This window comes from Rhipicephalus sanguineus, chromosome 10 (genome assembly GCF_013339695.2).
Source record: "Rhipicephalus sanguineus isolate Rsan-2018 chromosome 10, BIME_Rsan_1.4, whole genome shotgun sequence".
NCBI classification, from domain to species: domain Eukaryota; kingdom Metazoa; phylum Arthropoda; class Arachnida; order Ixodida; family Ixodidae; genus Rhipicephalus; species Rhipicephalus sanguineus.
In genome coordinates this window covers 71,004,314-71,016,933 of record NC_051185.1, presented here as the reverse complement: position 1 = coordinate 71,016,933, position 12,620 = coordinate 71,004,314, and positions in this window count along the sequence as shown.

Genomic DNA, 12,620 nt, shown 5'->3' with positions numbered 1-12,620 from the left:
CAATGACTTAAAGATATTTAAGGAAATTCATTCAGTTATCGATTGTCACTTGCTGCAATCTGATTTGTGTTCTTTTTCTGAATGGTGCAGGAGCAATCACCTCTCCTAAATATTTCAAAAACCAAGGTAATGAGTTTCACTCGAAAAACATCTAGTGTGCCATTTTATATTCTGTCAATTCTGTGTCGTTGTGAAAGGTATGTGAGATCAATGATCTAGGTGTTCTTTTTGATAGCACCTTACACTTTTCTGCTCACGCTAAGCGTGTTGCTTTGCGGGGTCTTCGCACCCTAGGCTGTGTTTGCAGAATGTCTAGAGAATTCCGTTCTCCTGTGCCCTTCCTAAAATTGTACACCGCGCTATGTCTTCCTCAACTAGAGTATGCATCTGTGATCTGGAATGGCATTCCTAATTCCAGCAGCAACGCCACTGAGCGAGTCCAGAAAAAATTCCTAAGCATTTACAACCATCGTTTCGCTAGAAATGACTCTGGATCTCGTTCTAACGCTGCTGGATTAATATCATTGTCATCACTTTGCTGCCGACGAAATCGCGCTGATCTGTTATTCTTTACAAGCTTGAGCATGGTATCATATCCTGCCCTGTACTGCTCAACTGTCTTAATTTACGAATTCCACGTAAGCTGACCAGAGAGAATAGACATTTTCATGTAACCGCCTGCCTCTGTGAACATTCGACCATTGGCAGGATACAACGTCTTTGGAGCTCGATGTTTTTCACAGCTCCCAGTCGTTGTTCTGCTCCGAGCTTTGCACTGTACTTACATAGCCTCGTACACTGTTGACATTTTTCTTTTTCTGCCTGCGCATAGTTGTATATGTGCAATTTTATAACGTTTTTATCCCTGATATTTCATTATAAATGTTTGCCTTTTTTTTGTTTTTTTCCGTGCGTCAGTACAAAGACCTTACGGTTGTTCCTGGGCACATTATATAAACGTTTGTGATTGATTATTATTAAGATCGTTCGTGACGTTAAACCGGTGTTCTGGCGTTCATATTTTCAGTGGCATTTCGTAATGAAAATTCCGTTCCTCTTTTTTTCAGCAATGAACCTTTTCTAGCTAATAGACAACAAATACTTTTCAAGCAATATTTTACCCGCATAAAGAGATACAATGTTGCTATGACTGGGAATAAGAGCCGTGGCCGCTATCATAATAATATCTGGGGTTTCGCGTCCCAAAACCCCGATATCATTATGACGGACGCCGTAGTGGAGGGCTCCGGAAATTTTGAACATCTGGCGTTCTTTAACGTACACCGAGATGGCATAGTACACGGGCCTCTAGCACTTCGCCTCCATCGAAATGCGACCGCCACGGCCGGGACCGAATCAGCGACCTTCGGGTCAGCAGCCGAGCACCGTATAACCGTTATACCACCGCGGACGGATACCGTAGCCGTTATCAGGAGGCTAAAGCTGTAACTAAACGACTGGAGTGACTTGACAAATGGGCCCCACTTGACGTCAGGAGTGGCCAAATTGGGCGTGCTTCTACTGCATTAGATGCATTATACCGGGAAAACCAAAGTCACATAGTATATTTAACTCTTATTTCGGTCTTGAGGCGTCTGCGAGGCCCAAACGAAACGAAGACCCACGGAAGGGGTGAATGGACGAGCACAAAGCGATGAGCAATACGAGTGGGAGAGGGGGAAGATGGTTGAAGCGAGAAGATGCCCAGAAATAGACGCAAGACGCCAGCGAAGGAGGATGCGTGTTTGAGGAACTATCTCACCTGCTGGGCATAGCTATGTTTATAGCGAGCGGCTCGGAAGCTCTCACAAGAGGGAGGCTTTCACCGGCGCACGAAACAGAGCGGACTCTTATGCTTGCGTCGGTTTGTTTAGGTAGCCCCAGCATCCTGTTGCCCGCGCCTCAAAGATAAAAGAATAATAATAATAAAGAGCCGCTTGCGAAAACTGCTGGCTCGCTTGGAAAACGTGAGTCTTCAAGTAAAGCGCGAAAAAGAAAACGAGAACGAAGAAGACAGTTCTTTCACGCTTTACTTTAACACGCACGTTTATCAACTCGCCCGATTGTCCCTGTTAGTTTAACTTGGAAAAGATGAGTGAAGACATTGGAGGGAAAAAGCGCAGAAGAGGAACTGAGAACCATACGTTACGGCATCGGAGTGCGTTGGTATTGACGACCGATGCCGAGAAGTTTGCGAACGGAAACAATCGGCTCTTGCTGTAGAGTCCCGTCCTTGGCTGAAAGCGCGTACGAATTCTGGAGAGTGCGCGGTGTGACCAACCGCTGGTCCTACAACAAGTCCTGTCTAAAACACATGTGTGCGATGTGTTTCCGGTTCCGAATTTGCTTTCTCCATAGGATAAGAGTGTTGAGGGTAGGGGAGACCACGCAGTGTTTTCATTCGCGTGAAGAGCTTGCTTTCTTCTACCACAAGCCAGCCAAGGACGAGCAGTAGCGAGCAGTAATAATGAACTCCAGGTTTGTGTAACTATATCCAGAGGGTAGAAACGTGAACTGTTTGGCTTGTTCGTGTGAGATTTCTAGGATGAAGAGCGGAAAAATTGTCAATCTAAAACTACGCCGAAGAAAGGGGCACAAGACTGACAGGAAAGACGCTTCTTTCTTGTCAGTTCTCTGTCCCTTTCTTGTGTTTTAGTCATCGACATTTCTTTCAGCGCTTCATCCTAGAATTACTGTCGCGTAAATGTCGATGCAGATTTTTTTTTTCAGACGGTTAGTTTCTTTCCACGTTGTAGTACTGGCCAAGAAGAGGGTTCATGGCGGTGTCTTTTAAGTTCGCCGGCTGTGTCGTGTGGCAATGCTATCTTTCTTCCCACGAAATGTTTTTTCCTATTTTGGGGGACACAGAGGGCTCTACGGATGTCCTGACCCACCCCGCTTAATTTTTGAATGCATAAGGTTAGTTCGGGTGTTGACGCACGCCCCAACTCAGCTTTAGATATCAGGCTTCATATAAGCTGATCGCTCCCTCGGAAATATCCTGTACCCTCCCCTGGCTACGGGGCTCCCGCACCTTTCTGCCTGTCCTTTCGCTGGTTCCGCCAAGACCGGAGCTTCTTTTTCCCGCCTCTCGACGGACCTTATCTTCATTATACAACATTCAGGGTTGTCTGAGCCCTCGAGCTGAGAAGATGTCTCCCTTTCGTCCGTCGGAATAAACTGTTGACAACTTCTTTTCGCCTATCCCAAGCATTCTTCCGTCGACTAGGCTCTGAAATCTCGATCCTACACGAACGCAGCGGCAACGCAGATATTGAGGTGCCATGGTGAATGTGCATCGCGTCCCTCCAAATTTCCTTCCGCCGCCCCCGAGTCGGAATTCTGGCGCTGCAGTCAACTGTAGAAAGCTGCCACGCAAGAGTGACCGACTGTTTCTATGTGTGCTATGCTACCACGCAAGAGTGACCGACTGATTCTGTGTGCTGTGTCGTGCTATCTTTTTATCTTTCTCTCTCTCTCTCTCTTTCCCCCATCTTTAAATCTCCCCCACCCTGTCCCCATGTGTAGGGTAGCAAACCGGTTGTCCTATACTGGTTAACCTCCCTGCCTTTCCTTCTCTATTTTCTCTCTCTCTCTCTCAAGCGCAAGATATTTGTATAGAGCGTACGAGTGCGGACATTTTCTTACGGTTTATAGACGATTTTACGTAAGGCATACGGGCGCCGCCCCCGGCTGTTAAACGAGTCTTTTCTTGTATTTGTATATCGAGACGTGAGTCAATACGGTCACCAAACGTCGAATTCGCCAACCTAACCGTTTTCATGCGTATGCGCGCCTACCGCAGCACTGTTCGTTCAGTTGTTAAGAATGCCAAACGGCAAGCTTAACAACGCAGTATGGCGGCGCCGAAACCAATACGTAATATAGTATATAGAGGGTCGACAAACTCCCGTACGTTTGTTCCTGCTGTCGTTACTTGAAGACTTGTAGTCATCAAGGTGTGAGCCTTAGATGCCTCATGATACGCGAGAGGCGACCGTCATCGTCAGCACGAACTGTCCAAAAAGTATCCCACATCACGTCATCATGACGACATCGTGGTTTCATTGGTGAAGTGAAGCTTTGGGCTAGTTGGATTCGCATAATGAAATAGGAACAGCGCGAATTCGCGCTGTTCCTATTTTGTCATTTGTGACATGTAACTTCATCATGACGTTACACATCGTCAAAGTTTGTGACGTCGTTATGAAGTCACATGATGAAGTCATCGCATGATATCGTCGCTTGTTCAAAGGTGGGCCACTCCCGGGAGAAGTGCAGAGCCAATACAAGCCACTAAGAAGAAAGGAATGCGGAGAACGAGAAAAAGAACATGGCTTTCGCCTTCGAGTCGTCTTAGGCGCATGTACAAGAGACCCTGCCACTTTTCCCTGTTATATACAGAGGCTTTTAAATATACACGTTGGCATCGGAAATTTCCTGCTTTGGCTTCTATATACCGCGCTGCGCTTGCGAAGTGAGGGTTGCGAAGTGTGTTGGATGCGAACCAATACGGCGCGACTTACAGAAAAGTACCAAGGAAATTCATAAGTAATAACGGCGAAGCTCTTTAGCCGGCCGTAATCTGTCGAACGCAAAAAAAAAAAAGCTCGGCGCCGCGATGACGTCACCGCGCGTTGCCTAGCAACCGGTTGCACAGCTGTGTGCCCACTTCGCTAGCTCATGCACCGCTCCGCCACCAGCCCACCTGCCTAGACACTGCGCGCAACCGCTCGATCGTGCCAGATGTGACGTCACAGTCAAGTGCACATGCGCTCCTTCGTTCTGTACAAAGCCGGCGCGTGGCGGCGGCCCGCGGCGCAAGACGCGCAGACATGGGGAGACAGATGAAGGTTCGCATTGCCGATGAGGAAGCCGCTTACCGGAAATCGAGGCGCGCTGCCATGAGAGACTGCTGGACGCGACTCTTTAGAGTAGTCCACGACGTAGTACGGCTGAAACGGCTACAGGTGACTGCGCTGGACTCGAATGGCACTTGACATCCCTTGGCATTACTTCGTATAGCTCAGCATCCCTCGGCATCACTTCGTATGGCCAGGACCAGCTAGGAACCGATCAGATCGCACGCCGGCGCGCCCGTTGTTTATCGTCCATTTCATTACGTATCGCGAGCGCGCCAACAGTTCAAAGCACCGCGTGGCGGAGTCGCCGCGGAAAGCATCCACTTTCCGTAGAGGCGCGGTGCTAGCTGCGTTGAAATTATATTGAGGTGGTTTATCTGCCGCGACCACGTTAATGTAAATCGTGGTCTGTAATATCGTGAAGCCACACTTTTGAAGAACTTGCGGGGAAAACATTCAATTAAAAGGCTCCTGTTGCTGGTGAAAAGATCGGCAAGGGAAGCTTTGCGGACTTCAGTGCGCAGACATTACGAGAGTATATGTCACAAGATCGCGAAGCTTGCTTGAGTAATGACTGTCGCTGTTGGTCACAAGAAACACCATTATTTTGATGTTATTCTGGTCTGTTCTGGGCTATTTTGTCTGTCAGTCGAAATAGAGACAGCTGTTTAGAGTTTTCCCGAATGGTTCTTGCGCATGTTAAACATATTTCAATGACCATGCTGTTGCGCCTTGTCCTGGTGCGCTTTCGCTTTTAACTGAGCATCGCAACAACGAAACACCATTGATTACCTTAATCGTATCACTTTTAAGGCGAAAACCTTGGATGCTTCATCAAACGCGAAAAATCGACCGTCGGCGTCAACAACAGTGACGCAAAACAAATCATCACCTGATGACGTCATCATATGGCATCGCCGCTTGGCCAAAGGTGGGCCGATCACTGTGGCAGTGCAAAATTATGTTAGGCAGGTGAAAAAGCTTTCGGAAGGTTGGGGGGGGGGGTTCAAACATTTACTGTGATATCCAGGGTTCGACGGCAACCCATCTGGTCGAAAAAATTCATGGCGGCAAATAACAAGCGCCGACCAATAGTTGCCCCGCCACGGGGTCCTTGTTCACAAAGAATGAATGTTTTGAGTCGCGTTGGTTATATGGCTTTCATGATGTAACGTAAGCCTAGTGTGTACATAGGAGTAGACTCAACTGTGAAGAAAAAGACAGTTTTCGCCTTCGAGTCTTCTGAGGCGAATGGATAAGGAACTCTGAGAAGGAAGGTGCAGGAGAGAAAGGAAGGGCAGGAATGTTAACCAGTTTTGCAATAACCGGTATGCTACCCTACACTGGGGAAAGAGATGGGGCCGTATGAATGGCGCCTGCCATTCATGCGTTCAATTGAGTCGTGCTAGGTGGTTTCCGTTCTAACCTACATACGTTTTCGCTGCTAGTGTGAATACTACGCTTATTAACAATTGAAAGCTCGGCGTTCGTACTTAATATATTAGGTTCGGCTGAGCATTGACGTCGCAATCTTTGCTGAATTTCGGCAGGAAGTCCAAGTTTCCGACCGAAAACCAGTGACACGAACCTGTGCCTGCGTCAGAAAGTGACCTTTGACGTCACGTGAGTGAGCAAATGTAATTCGACGGGGCATGTACGCAAGTTTTCACTGGGTGAGACTGCGATGGCTGTGGGCGGAGCCTATTGCTAGGCTGTAACAGACTATAGGCCATGCAGCTGACAGAGGCAGCCGCCAGGTTTCAAAAGCTTCTGGACGCATAACCACAAGTGGATCCGCCGTCAATTGACAGTTCAATTCCTTTTTATTTCGGTTCGAATAAATTTCTCGCGTACGACGCCGCCACTGAAATGTTTAACTCATAACAAGCTTTGTTCGAAAAGAACAGCTAGCCGTATAGTCTCTCTTCTCCCCAGCGACAAAGCTGTTGCACCGTCATCCTAAGTATCGCCCTTCTTGTGTGTGCAAGCCAGGGTATCTACACGTTCAAAAGAACTAGCACACTGCCAAGCCCCGCAGGGTACGGCGCACAAGCCACACGCACCGCGGCCAACTGTCAAGAGACGCGACCTGAATTCCGTGACGTCACGACCTAGACATCTAACTTTCTGGAAACAGCCCAAGTCTCGGTGCAGGGAAAAAAGAAAGGAAACGCCGATCTTTGTCGGGTGACGATGACGCCTATACATAACATGCGAGAAGGTTGTTGAGGCTCAACCCCGATTCCAGAGCAAGACCCAAGACCCAAGACACGACCGCGACCCTCCGAAGGCTGCAGGTGGTCCTATGACCTTCTTTTCCACGACGTCACGTCCTGCGAATGGACGGTTTAAGAATAATGCATTTTCAACTGCGTTTCACTGATGGTTTGTATTTGTATTTCTTAGTCGTGTGTGTGTGTGTGTGTGTGTGTGTGTGTGTGTGTGTGTGTGTGTGTGGTGTGTGTGTGTGTGTGTGTGTTGTGTGTGCGCGCGCGCGCGCGTTTGCACGCGCTATAGGGGAATTGCGGGCGAAACCACCTAACTCCCACGTCATCGCTGTGTGCATATCGTTCAACGCAGCCCCTGCTATCGCCCCATCCTTACCCAGTAAATAAAGTTCAGCACCACTTCGTAATAATCTGAAGAACATCTCAGGCTACCAATTTTCAAGACTCCTCAATACTGTCGCTGTCAGGGGCGTGGCCAGAATTTTTTTTTTTTTTGCCGGAAGGGGGCGGAGGAGGAGGAGGGGTGTTCAAAGAACCTCTATGTACTTTCATGCGTGCGTTCTATGTGCGCATGTATATATACACAACACGCAAAATTGAAATTTTTCGAGTCATCGGAACAACTCGACCGTCGTTCGTAAGAAGGATTGGCTTCGACAACGCTTCGCGCTATCTGACGATATTGCGCGATTGTCTGATCGCTGCTTTCCCTGCAGGTGCCGTTTCCAATCTAGCCCCTGCGCAGTGTATACCGCCCTGCCCCCGTCTCTCTGGTTAACCTCCTTACATTTGCCTCCCTTTCACGAAACGAAACGCGTTAACTTGCAACAGGATAACGCACTAAAAGAACACGTGAACAACTCGAACTATGTACAACCATAACGCAATAGCCTTAGCAGCAACACGACGGGCAAAGGCTTGTGTCCGTCGTGCTATGACGTTTTGAGACGCTGTAATCGGCATCGTCAGCCTATTTTATGTCCACTGCGTCAGCATACCTTACGCCCACTGCAGCACAATGGCCTCTCCCAATAATTGCAACCCATCCAGGACAAACGCTTGTGACCGTCGCGTTACGACTTAATGTACGTAGTATCGTTTCACGTACGAAATAATATTTCTTGGAGTTTAACGTCCCAACACCATGATATGATTACGAGGTACGCCGCAGTGGAGCGTTCCGGAAATTTGGGCCACCTGGGGTTCTTTAACGTGCACCTAAATCTAAGCACACGGGCCTCAAGCATTTTCGTCTCCATCGAAAATGTGGCCGCCGTAGCAGGCATTCGATCCCGCAACCTTCGAGTCAGCGATCGAGCACCATAACCACTAGTCCACCGTGGCTGGTAACTCATGCACAAAACCGACTAACTCGAAAACACGTTCTGACAAGTGTAGACATATCCACCAACTATACCAGCAACCTCAGCCTCCTTTTTCATCTCTACCTCTCTTTCTCTCTCTCTGCGTGTGACGTCACACTCCCACGGGTGTGTCGCTGAAAGCCCACGACCTCAATAATGCGACGTCACCTCAGGTACACGCAAGCTTCCACGTGCACAGTCATCGAGACGGTGCTTTCCGTCCCATCGTTCGGACTCAGGTGGTCTCGTGTGCTCAACGAGGCGGCTGGTGCGGGGTTCCGAATTCTTGGCGAAGCCCCTGCGGTCTGTAGACGAGGCCTCGCGATGAGCAAGAAGACGGGTGGAAGGGGTGGGGGTGGGGGGAGGAGGGAGGGGGAGCGCAAGCGACAGCTAAACCAAATAGACAAGAAAAAATATAAGGAACGGAAAACGTTGGGGACCACGTTGGAAAGCAGAGGATACGTATGACGCGTCTCCAGCGGGGGCGCGCGAAAAGGGCTGCGGGCGAGGCCAAATTTGGAGCCCGCGTCTTGGGCGAGGGGTCAAGAATATTTACGCCGCCAGCGCCAAGCGGCGTCCGCCACTGCCAAACAGCAACCGCACCCCCCTCTCGCCCCCGGCCCAACCCGCACCACCAGCGCGTCATCCCGGACTTCTTTTTCCTAAGCCGCCAGCAGTCGCGACGCGTTGGTAGGCAGTGCGCGTAACGACTCGGCACGCGACTGACAGGAGGAGATACCGCTTCGCAAGAACCTGTGAGTACATCCCATACCATGATGGACGCGCACTCGCTAGCAGGTTAGCACACCTGTGAGTGCTGTCACACGTGCAGACAGTGCAGGTTATAGTTATACAGCAAGACATTCTACGGGGTCGCTTCGAATCCACGCTACAGGCAACGTCATACCATAACGGCGGATCCGACGCCGTAGCCCCGTGGCGGATACATCGCGTTTCACCGCCGAGCACAATGTCGCGGGTTCGACTCCCGGATGCTGGAGCCGCGCTTCGGAGAGGGCCGCGGATGCGAGATACACGGTTGATCGGTGGACATGACACCTCGAAAGGTCGCGGGTTTGATTCCCTGCAGTTATATTCCGATTTTGGGACAAAACGCGATAAAACTCGTACAATTATAGGTGCACGTTAAAAGAGTCCCGGGAATTCGGCATTAATATGAATCGAACCCCCGCCACCTTCCCCTTTCTTCTAGTAAAACGGGTACATCTCTCACAGTTCTTGAGTTACGCAAGGGCAACAAAGCATTTCATTTAAATTTAATTACAAATGTTAGAAGATTTTTGCAAATTTGCAACATTATAAGCTAAAAATGTAGTACGAATTTCATTCACACCTTAGTGCTCCAAACAGGTGGACAATCTTTTTATTCCTTTCCTGGACCTCTTCTACTTGCGAGCTTGCGAAAAATTGATTTTCCATATTTAGTGTCTCTGTATTTTGGAATTTTCGAATAATTTGCAATCGCTCTGTGGTGTGTTAGCCTCCTGGCCAGCTCACATGGTACAGCGACCGCACGGAAGAGCATTGGTCCCGGGTTCGTACCATGACCAAGGCGGATTTCTCGTCAATTTGTCAACTTTCTTTCTGAGACAGCAGTACGAGAATTGTCCGCGTACCTTCCTGCTGACAACGGTTGGACGACAATTTTTCGTGGCCTACATTACAACGCTGATGCAACACCACACCTTGACAATTCATTTATCTCTCCGTGACAAGGACACCAAGCGCGCATCCGACGCGTCCAGCCGAAGCTATGCGACACCTAGTACGGTGAAATCTAGTCGACACGATATTCGCGGAAGCAGTCAAACAAAACGCATCATCCGAAAATCATATCACGGGAAGCAAGCTCCAAAAAGATCTGAAATAAGCGTGCTCGGTGACCAACTCAGTAGCAAAGGTTTATAATTATAATAATAATTGTTGGGGTTTTACGTACCGAAACGGCGATATGATTATGAGAGACGCCGTAGTGGAGGATCCGGTAATTTAGACAACCTGAGTTCTTTAACATGCACTTAAACCTAAGCACACGGGCCTCTAGCACTTGGCCTCCATTTAAGCGCGGCCCCTGCGGCCGGGAATGAATAGCAAAGGTTTGTGTAGCGTCGAGTGATACTGCTTAGCATAACACGTTATGAGGAGCAACATCATTCGACGGTACACGAACCTCAGCTATCGCACTTTTATCCAACGCTATTGTACAGACATCAAGTTCACACAGATTTAACTTCATCATGAACGCTTATCACCACGAACATCAGAACGAGCCTTCGATACTTCAGTTTCAAGATTTCTCTTACTAAACGCCTACGAATAACGGATATTTACCGCAGTGAACGAAATGAAGGCGACATTGCAGAGGCCGCTCTTGAGATCTAGTTTTGGTCCAGACAATGGGAAAGAAGGCTAAACAACTGGAACCGAATTCACTAGGCTTCTCTTTTGTAAGTGAGTTTGCCCATTGGTCAGCCTGCTTCACTTATGCTGTGTCCCACATCGTGATTGACTGAAATATTTCACACGAAATTTTTTGCGTGAGACGTTTTTGTGAATACGGACCCTCACGGAGAAAATTTGAAGGACACCTCCTAGTCTCTTTTTTTGTACTAGTAAAGTCAAGCCATACAAACCCAACTCGTAAAAAAAAAAGAAACGGGAATTAGTTGGATATATCGTATATTTTCATATAAATAAAAAAAAACGTACCGTATTTTCAGTGCGCAAGTTGGCTTCATGGAACATCTTTACGATAATGCAAGGAAAGCAGATTCACAGCAATACAAGGGATTTTATTGTATTTTGTTATTTTTCCGACGATTGTAGTTGGAGGTGCGTGTTACATGCAGGGGCGGGTTATACACGAGAAAACACAGTAGTGATCTAAACAGCGTTCGTCGCAAAAAAAAAAACAGTCTATATGCGAAGCATTTTCTTAGCGAAACTCTGCGACTTTGAGCGTATCTTTCTATCTATCTAGCCGCCTACTACTTTGTGCTCTCGTGCTCGTTTTGTTAATCGAATGTACACCCAAATCGGTATAGCGTAACATGACTGTATGACGAACATAAATGACAAGTCATAACATGAAAATCATGACATGCATGTCATGAACGACATGATATACATGCCACAGTCTTGGTGCTCTTACGGCCGTTTCGTTAACTTGATATATACCAAAATTGGTACAGCGTGACAAGAATGTATGACGAAATAATTGGCAGGTCCTAACGGCAAATCATGACACGCATGTCATGTACAGCATGATTTACATGTCACGCTCATGGTGCGCTTGCGGCCGTTTCGCTAGCTTGATATACACCAAAATTGGTATTGCGCGACGTTGCTGTGTAACGAACATAAATAACACGAGTTAACGTGAAAATCATGACACGCATGTCATGTACAGCATAACTAACGTGCCACGCTCATGGGGCTGGCGGCCGTTTCGCTAGCTTGATCTGCCCCGAAATTGGCATTGCGCGACGTTACTGTGTAACGAAAAAAACATGAGTGGCACGCATTTTCCTCAATGACAGACAAGACGATGTATGCAGCTCTTTGCTGGCTGCTTCGCATTACATCGATTCCCGCAATGCGTGGGATCTGGCGCCTTATCTGGCGCCTTTTTTTTTTCTAAACACATGCACTGCGAACAGCGGAAAAGTGTGTCCGATCGTCCGTTTCTTCTTTCTTTCTTTCTTTTTTTTTTTTTTGCAAATCGAACAGTGACCGCGCACGACGGGCCTACTGGCGCGATGACGGGGAATCACGGGAGAAAGCACGTGATGGCAAGCTGTAACTTCTACTCGCTCCGATTCCACTCGCTGCCCCAAATGCCCCGGTAACGTCCCCTTCCGTGAGGAAAGGCCAACGTGTTGTGAGGCAAAGTCAACTTCTTGGGGCGTTTCACGCTGCTCGATGTTCGATGTGTGAAGTGTTCCGGCCATTTATGTTCGATGTAGCCGTCGATTTTGCTATGAATTGATGTGAAAGCATTACCGTGTTCGAAAATATTTCTATATAACGGATAATTATATTTATCCGAGTTCGATCTAATTGCGTTTGACGGCATTACTATATTTTTTTTTGTCGACGTTTTGGAAACGGTCCGGCGGAGGGGGGGGGGGGGGGGTATTCACCTT